The 13,798-nt window shown below is 39.6% G+C and overlaps 1 protein-coding gene, 1 long non-coding RNA gene and 1 pseudogene across 2 annotated transcripts in view; 1 reads left to right on the plus strand and 2 right to left on the minus strand.

Moving 5' to 3' along the window:
• The window catches only part of LOC127655076 (uncharacterized), a 50,132-nt gene that overhangs the window by 12,145 nt on the left and 24,189 nt on the right, over positions 1–13,798 (minus strand). The window lies entirely within an intron of this gene.
• Positions 1,691–4,537, minus strand: LOC127654568 (uncharacterized protein K02A2.6-like; annotated as a pseudogene).
• Positions 8,075–12,042, plus strand: LOC127655083 (uncharacterized). The gene is made up of 3 exons (XR_007972013.1): positions 8,075–8,873; positions 10,467–10,543; positions 11,912–12,042. It is a non-coding gene; the product is annotated as an uncharacterized LOC127655083 (long non-coding RNA).

Raw genomic sequence — 13,798 nt, forward strand, 5'->3', positions numbered from 1 at the left:
AAGAATTGTTTTGGTGGTTACAAATAATAATTTGTAATTTTAAGGGTGGGGGTGTTACGGTTGTGACGTAATGCAGCTATGTTGTTTTTGCTGTTGTTGCTGCTGTCTCCTTCTCCTTTAGGATTGGTCCTGGATCTAATGCAACGCTATGGGTGGTTGGATCAGAGAAGAGGCTTGGACTATAAATTCCCCAGAATTTCTGTAGAGGGTGCTCTCTGCCTCTTTGATTGCCCCGGTGTTGTACTGTGTGTTTGTCAGCCGGTGAAAATGTAGCCCAATCGTGTGATTTTATGTGCTCTTAGCTTGTGTTAAGCAGAGTATGGTGTAACTACTTTGATACTGTGTGATCTGAACTTAGCACATCAGTGCCCCGTGATCGTATCTGTATGTTTATGATTAATTTGAGAAGCCGTAGGGGGTGAGTGCCTTGTTTTCTTTGTAGGCCGAAAGGCCGTTATTTTTCTCCTGGTTATTGTGCTAGTTAAGGAGATAGGGCATTTCATTGTATGTTTTGTTCTTTTTTTTTCGATTCACAGGAAAGGTAGTTTTCGTGGGAAAGTTAGTTCTGGTTGGTTTATTGTTTTGGCATTTGCTCACCCCTGAAGATCTTGCTTCTAATCTTTTCCCTGCTTGTTTGATTCTTTGATTCTGTATTTTCAAGATATTGTTTTATGAATGTCAACACAAGACGGCCCTGAAAACAACTTAGAGGGCAAGAAAATAGCAATAAACTCAAGCTAACTAAAGGAATTGGTTTTGTTGTTTATGTTACACCCTGACCTAGACCAGGGATCATAACAATATATATACCAGTTTAAAATACTAAAGACATGTTTTCCACATATATATCACATTAAAATTGGTTTACGTGCCATTATATAAATAAATACAAATTAGAGGTCGAGCGATATTGGATTGTGTCGATAATATGTTGAAAGAAAGCCAGTTAATCTGCCAATAGATTTTAAAATTGGTAGCCTATATTACATGCTCTTAGTCTTTCCTTCCTGCGATGGGGAGGGCCAGACAAAGGCTACAAGAGTCCAAATTTAATACCCGGGACTCTTATTTTGAAATGTTTGTGCTTCAATGTAGGGATGGGCGATACCACTTGTTTTCATTTTGATCCGATACCAATAATTTCAAGTCTAATATTGTCGATACGATACCAATATTTCCGTGATCTTTTTGTGAAAATTGGTAATGTAAAATATAATTTAGTTATAATTCAAGTAATTTTTTTTGTGAGCCTAATCAGAAAATGATTAACATCGGTTTTGTTTACCCTTACAAAAATTAACCATGATTTCGCTACAGTAACTTTAGTTTAACCATGGGATTTAGTTGAACCATAATTACCACACAATTAACCATGGTTACTGCTATAATATTACTGTAGTAAAACTGTAATAACTTGCAGGAGACAAATCCGTTCAAAGAAGTTGATTTACTCAGGGAACACAAGCCAGCAATACACTTGAGTCAAGTCCAGGTGGAATCAATATCTGCTAACACTTTCTTCTTTGCTACTCTTAAGCCAAAGCCAAAAAAGCATTAGATTGCCCCCTATAGGTTAATCTACAAAAGCTCACTCTACAACATCCCCTTCCCCCCCAAGTTTACAATATAATTACCATACTATGAACTTCATTCCCAAATTGTTTTTTAATTTTTTAAAAAAAATTTTTTTTTACTTAATTTCATAATCTTTCAAATAACCAGGCAATTTCCTGGTTCTTTGTGACCTTCTCATAATCACAATAGGGCTAACAGATTTGTTCATTTCAGGTATCTCAGCAGATTGAGAAGAATCATCAGCTGATTCAAAGGGATTGACTTCCCCAGGAATGTCCTCAGCCACTGTTGCCTCTGTCTTTTTACAAACCACAGAGGCAGAGTTGTCAAAAAAGTCATAATCAGAAGATTTACCATCCATTTCCTCCCCTGAAAATTTCACCAGCAATTTCTGTCGGCCATGAATTTGATCCACATGTCTTCGGACCACTCTCCCATCGCCAAGCATCACTTTATAAGAAAGTGGTCCAGTCACAGTCTCTATGTTCCCCGGAATCCATTTCGGTCCATAGCTAAAATTGCGAACCAGTACTGGATCTCCCACACTGAAACTGCGTTCATGGGCCTTCTTGTCATAATGTGCTTTCTGCTTTTGTTGTTGTTTCTTAATCTTCCTAGTCAAATCAGGATGCATAAAGTCCAGAGAACACCGCAATTTCCATCCTTGTTTCCAACATTTCAGCTGGAGAGAGACCAGTGGTGGTCTGAGGAGTAAACCTATAACTGAATAACACTCGGGCCAATTTAGTTGCAATAGTTCCTTCAACACATTTTTTTAGCATGCCTTTAATAATTTGTACGGCCCGTTCCACTAACCCATTACTGGAAGCATGATAAGGTGCATAAGTAACATGCTGTACTCCATTTTTGTTCAGGAACTCTTTAACTTCAGCACTAACAAAACAAGTAGCATTATCTGATACAATAAGTTCCGGTAGTCCCTGGTTACTGAAACTCTTACGCAAACATTCAATGGTGGCAGCAGATGTGGCTGAGTTCACGGGATACACGTTGATCCATTTCGAATGTGCATCAATCAAGACCAAGAACATTTTTCCCATGAATGGCCCAGCATAATCTACGTGCAATCTTTGCCATGGTTTTTCTGGCCAATTCCACGGATGCAGTGGGGCTACAGCCGGAACGTTCCTATGTTCTTGGCATAGATGACAGGTTTTAACCAACCTTTCAACATCTTGATCTAACTTGGGCCACCACACATAACTTCGGGCCATAGCTTTCATCCTGGATACTCCTGGGTGGCACTGATGCAGTTGTTTCAGGACTTCTGGTCTACCCACACTGGGAATGATGACTCTGGCCCCCCAGAGCACACAACCATCCTGTACACTTAATTCATCTTTTCTTGATGTAAAAGGGTCAAACTCTGCTCCAATTAATTCATGCCCACCACGTTGCACCATTTCTCTCACCCTGGATAATACCGGATCGGTTTGCGTCCACCCTCTCACTTGTTCTGCAGTAATCAAGGTTATGTCTGCATTCTCCAGCATCAGGACTCTTTCCTCCTGTTCAATGTTGACAATGGTAACCGACTTAGAGCATCTGCGTTTCCATGATCTTTGCCAGGCTTATAGATGATGTTGTATTCATAGGCTCTTAGTGTCACAGCCCAACGCTGGATCCTAGGAGATGACATTTGGGGAACAGCTTTTAATTCATTAAATAAAGACAACAAGGGTTTATGGTCCGTAACTATAGTAAACTTCCGACCATACAAATACTTATGGAAGCGTTGCAAGCCGAACATGATGGCCAACCCTTCCTTGTCCAACTGTGAATAATTCCGCTCAGCTTGATTCAAAGTCCTTGACATAAATCCAATGGGTCTTTCACTACCATCCGGCATCTTATGCGAAAGAACTGCACCTAGGCCATAAGGAGAAGCATCACATGATAAAATCACATCCTTCTGGGGGTCATAGTGGACCAGAACTTGTACTGAGTGGAGCATTTCCTTGGATTGAGCAAAAGCAGCCTCTTGTTCCCCCTCCCAGTTCCATTTTTCATCTTTTCTTAGCAACTTGTGCACAGGGGCTAAAACGGTAGACAAGTTGGGTAAGAACTTATTATAGTAATTTAACAGTCCCAAATAGGCCTTCAACTCTGTCACATTCTTTGGTGAGGGAGCGTTTTGAATAGCAGTCACCTTTTCTGGTACTGGGTGGAGGCCAGTCTCATCTACTTTATGGCCCAAGAACGTTACCTCTTTTTCCATGAAGGAACATTTGCTCCGTTTCAACCGCAGTCCTGCTTCCTGCAATCTTTCCAATACCCTGGCGAGCGTTTGGAGATGCTCCTCATCATTACGACCAGTCACCAGGATGTCATCCAGGAAAACTGCCACATACGGAAGACCTTGCAATACTCCTTCAATGGTCCTCTGAAAGATGGCAGGACTAGAAGAAACTCCAAAGGGTAACACACGGTAAGTAAACAAGCCCTTGTGGGTATTCACTGTGACATATTTCTTGGACTCCGCATCTAATGCAATCTGGTGGTAAGCATGGCTCATATCCAGGTTGGTAAACTTTTGCCCACCTGACAATGTTGCAAACAAATCATCTATTCGAGGGATAGGATATTGTTCCAACTTTGAAACTCGATTTACAGTTAGCTTGTAGTCACCACATAGTCGTACAGTATTATCCAGTTTCAAAACCGGCACTACAGGTGCAGCCCATTCAGAGTGTTTAACTGGTTCTATGATTTTTTCTTTTAACAGACGTTCTATTTCAGCTTCTACCTTCGTCTTAATTGCATAAGGAACTGGTCTGGCTTTGAAAAATCTGGGGACCGCTTCCTTGTCCACATAAATCTTTGCTGGTGGACCTCTCAATTCACCCAATTCCTCTTTGAACAACTCTGAATGTTGGCTAAGCACTTCAGTCAAGGTTACATTTTCCACCCCTTGAATCTTATGTATAGCCTCCCATTCCATGCCCAATTCCTTAATCCATCCTCTACCCAATAAATTGGGACCTGTTCCGGGTACTACCACTACAGGTAATTCCTTCATGTTTCCTTTGTGTCTAACTTCCACCTGCACAGAACCTAACACTGTTAAGGTTTGGCCAGTATAGGTTTTTAACTTCAAAGAACAGGTCTTTAATTCTGGAATTTTATACTTTGTCCATAATTTGGAAAATTTTGACCCATTCATCACAGTCACACCACAACCGGTATCCACTTCAAAAGGTATAATTGACTCATTAACAGCCAGTGTGATAGTCAGTGGAGCAACCTTTGGAATCTCGGTTTCTTTCAAACTGTGAACTGTAAAAATACCCTCTTCATCAGATGCACTTTTTTCATCTCTGCCCACATAATACGATCTCTGTCCTCTGGTCACAACTCTCTTACGTCTTTCTCCCCCTTGAAAGTTTGTGTCTCTGCTGAAACTTTTTGATTTGCATACTTTCATTATGTGTCCTTGTTTCCCACATTGGTGACATTTCTCAAAAACAAATCTGCACTCATTGGCCAAATGTTGCAAGCTTCCACATCTGTAACATGCTTTACTTTGCCTTTCTTCTTGTTTTACTGACGTTTTATGCACTCTCATTGACATGGATGTTTCTGAGCATTTAGCTTGCAAATCCCTTACATCCTTATTGGCCGTTTCCATTGCTTGAGCTATTTTCAAAGCCTTTTCAAAGGTTAGATCTGCTTCTGCCAACAGTCTACGTTGAATACGGTCATCATTTATGCCACATACCAGTCTATCCCGAAGCATTTCTGTCAATTTTTCTCCATAATTACAATCATGAGCCAATTTCCTTAACACTGCCACATACTCAAGTACAGTTTCCCCCTCTTCTCTTGATCTTGAATTGAATTTAAACCGCTGTACAATTTCACTAGGTTTTGGATTGAAATGCCTTTAAGCAATTCTAATAATTCACCAAATGTCTTTGTTCCTGGTTTAACTGGGCTCAGTAAATTCCTAAGTAGACTGTATGTTTGACTTCCTACAGTGCTCAACAATATTGCTTTTTGCTTGACTGCTTCTGTAATTTCATTTGCCTTGAAAAAATGCTGCAAGATTTCACAATATCCTTCCCAAGACTGAGATTGACTATCAAAAGGTGTGACTGTTCCTACCATGTTGGCCATCTTCTTTTCCCAAGCTCCAACTTGTATGGATTTAACTTATTCACCTTCCAACACTTTCTCCTTTTCAAGGCATTTCTTTTCTTGATCCCATCTTTGTTGCCAAAATGTAATAACTTGCAGGAGACAAATCCGTTCAAAGAAGTTGATTTACTCAGGGAACACAACCAGCAATACACTTGAGTCAAGTCCAGGTGGAATCAATATCTGCTAACATTTTCTTCTTTGCTACTCTTAAGCCAAAGCCAAAAAAGCATTAGATTGCCCCTATAGGTTAATCTACAAAAGCTCACTCTCCAACAAAAACCATGGTTAACTATTTTTTAAAATACTTATTAGCCTGTTGGTACGCAATCGACCGCACGCGGTAGTGACGTCACTCTGCTTACATTTAATATATAATTTACAGTCTATAAATGTAATTAATGTTAACAAATTATACATCTTTTCAAAGGTCTAAGGGTTCAACATTGATATTCAATCTCGGTTTCAAGATAGCTATGCTCCAGAAACAGCAATTTAGTTATTTGTGCCAGGAGTACAAATGAAAACATGCAATATCAAAACGGGACTTCATACATTTATGAAAATGCAATTGGCATGCTTTTGGATGTTTTTCAGTGAATGCTTGTCATGGACAATTGACCCAAGTGTGGCGAACTGGATTGTTCGCCACACTTGGGTCAATTGTCCATTACAAGCGTTCATTGAAAAACGTCCAATAGCACTTTTTTCCATAAAAGTGAAATCTGAGAACTACTGATATATTTCCATAGTTTGAGATCTCGCTTGAAAGAATTACCCACTGTCATCGTTCTTCAACAAACTATGCAATCTGAGCAGCATTCATGTTGTAAAACTCAGGGATGTAGTGCAGGGTATACGCAGGTACACGACATATACCCACTTCCTTAAAAGTCTGCATTGCGTATACCCGCTTCTAAATCCCCTCTGATGCGCATCATTCAGTAGTGTCCTGCATTAGCCAAAAACATGAGAGTCCATATGAGTAGCTAATCCAAATGGCAGTTTCCCATTAATTGACTAGTCTAATTTGCCCCGCCACGGTCTCATTATGAACCGAAAATATTTTTACACTTCTCAATCTCATAATAACATCAAATAAAAGGCTGTGTTTTGCGCTCTCTCTCTCGCACGTGCGCGCGCGCGCCATTCAAATCCTCACCCGTTGCTGTAACCTCACGCACGCACACTCGCAGATATATGCACGGGAGAATTCAATCCGTTATTTGGTTGAGGACAACGACAAATCTTAACTCAGCCCTCAATATTGTGAATAAATCACTCACATATGCGAGTAAATTAATCACTGTGCGACCAAAAAACATCTGTTATTAGCCACTGGCAACAAGTAAAGTGAGGCATAATAAAATGATACCGCACTTTCAGTGATGAAATTAACATTTCACTCGCCAGTGATAGAGTTGTGTAGTTTCGAACACAAGAGTTCCTTTTACTGAATACAAACAGTTGAAGCTGGATTCAGCCCCGTCTTTTCCTGCATGCTGTCTGATGAGCGCAGGAAAAAGCACTTGTGTCATTCAGTTGTGAAGATGAATCACTTCTCAAGCGTTCTGATGTGCACGCTGTCTACAGAGACTTTGGCCAAACTCCCGTGAAAAATAAGCAAGGAATAAACGTATTAATTTTGTGAACGCAAAGGACTCCAGTTTCAATTAACGGCCATGTAATCCAAATGGGGGTTATGCACGCAGCAGTGAGACAGAGGAGATGTCCTGCTCTATTTCTGTGGAGATGATCAAATGCAAGAAACACAATCTCAAAGTCTTCCTTCATGTCGAATAAGGGCTTGTGAGTTAATCAGAGAGCCTTAAAATAATGTGTGAAAGTAAAGAATTTAAGGCAGAAATATTTTACTATTGCACAATACAATACAATTAGGGATGCACCGAAATGAAAATTCTGGGCCGAAACCGAAAATCCAGGATGCACTTGGCCGAAAACCGAAACCGAAATTTTTACCTATTTAAAAAAAAAAAAAAAAAATGTTGTGTATAATTGTATTAAAACTTTTTCATTAATTTCATGAATTTAATTAATCTGAATTGAAAAACTACAAACCAATAAAATAAATCACACTTTTATTGAAAGTAGCACAACAAAATTGGACAAAAAATATATTAAAACTATATTAAATATTCTTCTTCTTTCAGTTCTGTAAAAATCAAATTTTACAGATTTTATTAACAATTATCCAAATAATGTAAAGTTTTAGAAAATTATTATATGCAAAACAAGAGTCAAGAAATGAACTTAGCTGACATCTTTCAAAAAGTTTAAATATGCAACAGTAATTTTCATTAAAACAACAGGCAGGACACAGAATGGCAAGAGGGCCTCTATTCCACTGATCTATATATATCTATAATATATAATTATATTTATATATATATAGATCAGTGCTCTATTCTGTTTATGTAAACGTATGTACACTTTAAGTGAAAATGATTGTGCAAAACAGCAGTAATTGAACTAAATCCAACCTCAACTGTAAACGACAGATGTATCCTCAAGTGAAGAACAAGTGTAATGTAATTGCTATACACATCATATTGAACCGCTTTCTATTTAAGTACAAGTGACAGGTTTCTCTTCAAGAACAAAAGTTGCTAAACGTTCTGACCGTCTCTCCTGTCAGAAAGCTCATCAAGAACATGAGATGCTGCACTGAACAGTCTCTCACTCTCTGTGCTAGTGCGTGGGCAGATAAATACCTGTGCGCAATCCGCGCAAGCAAAGGAAAGCGGTGTTTGTTTATGCGCCCGTAGTCAAGGGGATTGTCGCTTCTGGCGTAGTTCAGATAAATACGTCTCAAGTTGTGGTGTAGCTGCGCTAGTTGTGACATTTTCCTGTAGAATCTCTTGCTGTATTCTGTATATACACTCTAAAAAATGCTGGGTTATTTTTTCTACCCATTCGCTGGGTTAAGTATTTTAACCTATTTTGCTGGGTTATATTCTCGGTATTGGCTCATATTGACCCAGCGTTTGGGTTCCTTGGTTGACATAAAGTACACTTAGAATATTTGACCCAGCGTTTGGGTTATCTCATCTCCTCGCGCTGTTCAAGGACAAAACGTAACGGTCGAGAGGAGGACGACGTTGGACAGTATATGAGTAAAGGTAAGTGATGATATATGTTTTGCTATAAATCTATAAAACTATATTTAAACTAGTGAGAAGTATGATATTTTTGGGATTTACATAATTAATGAAAAAGTGACCATTAAAAACACATAAAAAAATGAATACACTCTAAAAACTCCTGGGTTATTTCTTCAACCCATTTTCTGGGTTATTTGTGTTGGGTTAAAATTATGGGTTATTTTTTCAGAGAGTAACAATTTTCTGGGTTATAGGGTTAATATTTTGACCCAATTCCTGAGTTGTTTGGGTTTCTGGGTTATTTTTCAAAGAGAAACCCATGTTCTGGGTCACCCCTCCCCCAGTTGTTCTGGAATTTTCTCAACAGCCGTTTGAAATAACCGTCACTTCGCGCTCGATCCACTTCGCGCTCGATCTTATTCGGTGAAACTTCGACTTCGTCGTGCATTAAAGGTAAGCAAGTATTTTCAGTGTTGATGTAATGTTAACTTTTCTGTGTCCATATCCCGCTGCTAAGTTAGTTTAGCACCATTTACCATGGCTTAGTTGCTACTGTACGCTGAGACTAGCATTATGTGGCAACGTTAATTTTGTGGTTGGCATGTAACTGTTAGACTCGGCTATCGCGAAAACATCTAACGTTAACTAGTTTAAAGTCTGTGTAAAGTCAAAATAACTTTTTTGACAACTTTATGTGTCAAAATGGTCGAAATGCTTTTTTCACATTTCTGAGAAATACATTTATGACCCATTTAACGTGTTTAGAAGAAAATGACAGCATTCACTTTACACGGCCTTTAAATTCTAGTTTTCATAACATGTGCTGCAACGTAAGTTAACGTTACTTATCTCATTGTTATAATACAACGTTACTAATATGGTAAGTACAGTGCAGCTTGTGGCGACATAACTCAATCGTTGAGTTATGTTTAGCAGCTAACGTTAACTTACCAGCTGCGCCGCGTCGTGCTTAGCACTATTAACTTAACGTTATACATAGCTCTAACGTAACTGGCTGAAGTAAGTTAGTGAGAGTTAAAACCTGTTAACCTTTGCAAGTGGCCCAGCGTGTTTTTGTTTAAATAGTTCAAAGTTACTATCAGATCAGATTTAATGTTATTACCGTGACAAACTAACCATCATTAAAATATATATACGACTCAAGTTTCAGTATTTGACTATGACCATTATTGTATTCTGAGAAACTTATTGACAGTCATGTCTTAATTTGTGTCAGGTGTTATGAAATGAAAAAATGAGTCGATACCGTTTAGAAAGAGTTATGAGCGTCAGCCGCTCTCATTCAGGAAAAAATCCGGTTGCTGTCGTCATGACAGCGCTTGACAAAACAACGTCCCTCAGGGCTTTTAGCTCAACGTCCCTCAGGGCTTTTAGAAGGTGTAGGCTAATTAGTAATAATAATGCAGCAGACAAAAGAAAAGAATATTTTATGCTTTTAGTACAAAGGGTTCATGAACTGCTTCTGTTTCAGTTTGGGTATATGCCATTTCTGTGGATTTTTTAAAAAGTGGGGTTGCAGCCTAACAGGTTAAAGAAGCAGGTCAAGTCTTCGAATTGTTGCTAACCTCTATATTGATATGTTTTCTCCAGGTCATTTTAAATGGACAGCTTTGTCACTGACAAGTTAACTGAGTGGCGGCTGTCTGAGCTGATTGAGAATTTTAGAGGTGAGCATTTACTCTTACTGCCCTTATATCATCTCTCTATAGGCCTTATTCGCAAACACCGGAAGTAGCTAACCGCGGCCATATTGTTGACATGACATCTGTCCTGCCCCTAGCCGCACGCAGATTTGAGTTGAGGGGAGCTGTAGCCTAATGGCTTCATCTCGTCGGTATCAAGAGAAGATAAGCTTGATTGGTGTGGACCCATATCAAATAGACCCAATAGCCTTAAGTAAAGATCCGTCCTTATTGCCATCCGTAACTTATCCGGATATTTACAACTATCTCGTTCATACTGTATCCGCGATACACATAACACAGTATCATACAAGCACTAATTCCCTACCTAGTATCAATGCCAGACCTATATGTTCATAGGTAACTTAAGCTACGGTAACTACTTACTTCAAATTACTGCATGATACTGATGTCTGATCATGCCTGAAAACTCTCAGTGTAGGTGTACCCCTCCCATGGCCGAAACTGGTATTATGACACCTGTCGGGCCGTGGCTAGTAATTTAGCATGCTAATTCAGGTTGATATCTCTGCAGCACTATAACTTGTCATTTTTTAATGACATCATCGCTCTTATTTCTTCTCATTCTTTTGATGCGTGTAGCTCATTTTTGGATATTTTTACCTCATTTCTTACACATGGCACCTTTAAAGGGTTAGTTCACCCAAAAATGGCGAGATGAGACTCACCCTCATCTCGCTCCAAGCCCGTAAGACCTCCTTTCATCATCGGAACAAAGTTTAAGATACTTTAGATTTAGTCCGAGAGCTTTCTGGTCCTCCATATGTACAGTATACTGTCCCTTGTCCAAAAAGGTAATAAAGACATCATCAAAGTAGTCCATGTGACACCAGTGGGTTAGTTAGAATGTTTTGAAGCATCGAAAATACATTTTGATCCAAAAATAAGAAAAACTATGACGTTATTGAGCATTGTATGTCATATTGTTGTCAATCTGCATTCACGACTCCGCAGTGACGCTGGTGACGTAAGACGCTGCTAACGTAAGACGCTGATGACGTGATATCTGATGCGGCGCCTTACGTAGCATCTTACGCCACCAGCGTCACTGCGGAGTCGTGAATGCAGATTGACAACAATATGACAGACCAGAAAGCTCTCTAACTAAATCTAAAGTATCTTAAACTATGTTCCGAAGATGAAAGGAGGTCTTACGTGCTTGGAACGACATGAGGGTGAGTCATTAATGACATTAATTTCATTTTTGGGTGAACTAACACTTTAAAAGTGATTATTTGTTAGCTTGATAATCAAAGATTATCTGGTGAGTGGTTCACAATTGTCTTGACTTGGCCATTAAATACTCATGTTGTCTTGTTTTCTGTCTTTCAGATGAAGACATAGATGAGGAAGCATTTCTTCTTTTAGATGAAGACACTATAAAAAATCTTGTCCGCAAAGTTGGCCCCAGGCTTAAATTCCTGAGTCTCTTCAGAGAATTTGTAAGTTACCTCCACTAGAGCTTAAGGGCTTTCATCACCGCTGATCAACAGGCCGATGGCGTATACATGCTTTAAGTGCAAAAGGCTAATCCCTGGTGATATCAAGACTTTCTTATCACATTTACGCACAGTTCACAATGTAAATAGTTCAACAACATATTTTCAGTGTTGTGAAAGCAGTTGTAACAGAACATTTTCCTTCATTCGTTCTTATCGAAGGCACCTACATAGGGAACACGAAGAGAACCTGGCCCTGGCCCAGCCTGCCAATGTATTGCATCAGTCTGCTAATGTTTTTAATGTTGATGAAGATGATAATCAAGATCAAGTTGAAGGTGTACAAGCAGAGCAGTTAGACGATGCTTGGGATGAATTGGAGCAAGAGGGAATTACAGACAGAGTAGCCCTTTTTCTAGCTCATCTAAGATCCAGGTCTTCCCAGACATTTACTAACATAAACTATGTGGTTAAACACACCTCAAGTTTAATTGGTGACATTGTGAACAGACTAAAAACCAAGACAATGTCACTGTTTAGTCAGTTAGGTCATGATCAGAGCCCACAGGTAGAAGAGCTCCGACAGGAGTTTTCAGACGCAGCCGAGCCTTTCAAAGGACTGGAGACAGACTACAAACAGATAAAGTATTTCACAAACTCTGGAAACTTCATTCAGCCAGTTGAGGAAGTTTTACCAAGCCGTCTCTTATGTTCAGCAGAGGGATTCAGTCACTGGCAGTGTCCGACAAGTTGCTGTGCCTGATACCTATCAGCGTATTCCGCTCAAGCCTCTTCTAGTCAAGATACTGGAACTTCCTGGCATTTTACACGCAATGATGGAATGGCAAAGGAAAAAGAGGGATTTTCTACATGATGTGTTTGACGGTGAATTTTGTAAATCACATCCACTCTTTTCGAAAGAGGTGTCTGTGCCATTGTTGTTGTACAATGATGATTGTGAAACCGTTAATCCTCTTGGGTCCAAGACTGTAGTTCACAAGTTAGGATTTATATATTTCATCCTGAAGAGTTTGCCACCAGATCTCCTGTCCAATTTACAGTCACACTTCCTGCTAGCAGTTTATAAATCGGACGATGCAAAGACTTACGGCATTGATGCAGTGTTGCTCCAATCGTGGATGAATTAAAGTGTCTCGAGAAGGATGGTATCACTGTTAACACCTGTGACTTTCAAGGAGTAGTGAAATTCACAGTTGTCCAGGTAGTCGGGGACAATTTGGGTTTAAATGCTATTCTTGGGTATACTGAGAGTTTCAGTGGAAACCATGTGTGTCGGCTGTGTAGAGTACACAGAGATGTCTTGAGAGTACAGACACAGGAAGATCTTGCCCTTTGCGTGATCCCAATACTCACAGGGCAGATTTGGAGACAGACAACCCCTCTAAGACGGGCCTTAAAAGGGACAGTGCCCTAAACAGCCTGTCTTTCTACCACGTGACAGACAATGTAGCTGTGGATGTAATGCATGACATTCTGGAAGGTGTAGGGGCATACGAAGTCAAGCTTGTATTAAAATCATTAATTGAGCAAAAGCACATGTCACTAGATAAGATTAACTACCGCATTACAAGCTTTGATTATGGCTTTTCTGATGTGGGAAACAAGCCATCGATAATAAGCAAGAGTGATCTCAAGAATATTGACAGCCCTCTGCGACAGTCTGCAGCTCAGATGTGGTGCCTACTTCGCTTACTGCCTTTAATGATAGGTGACCTGATCCCCACTGATTCCAAGGAATGGGAGCTTCTCCTACTTTTAC

The sequence above is a fragment of the Xyrauchen texanus genome, chromosome 14 (genome assembly GCF_025860055.1).
Source record: "Xyrauchen texanus isolate HMW12.3.18 chromosome 14, RBS_HiC_50CHRs, whole genome shotgun sequence".
Taxonomy (NCBI): Eukaryota; Metazoa; Chordata; class Actinopteri; order Cypriniformes; family Catostomidae; genus Xyrauchen; species Xyrauchen texanus.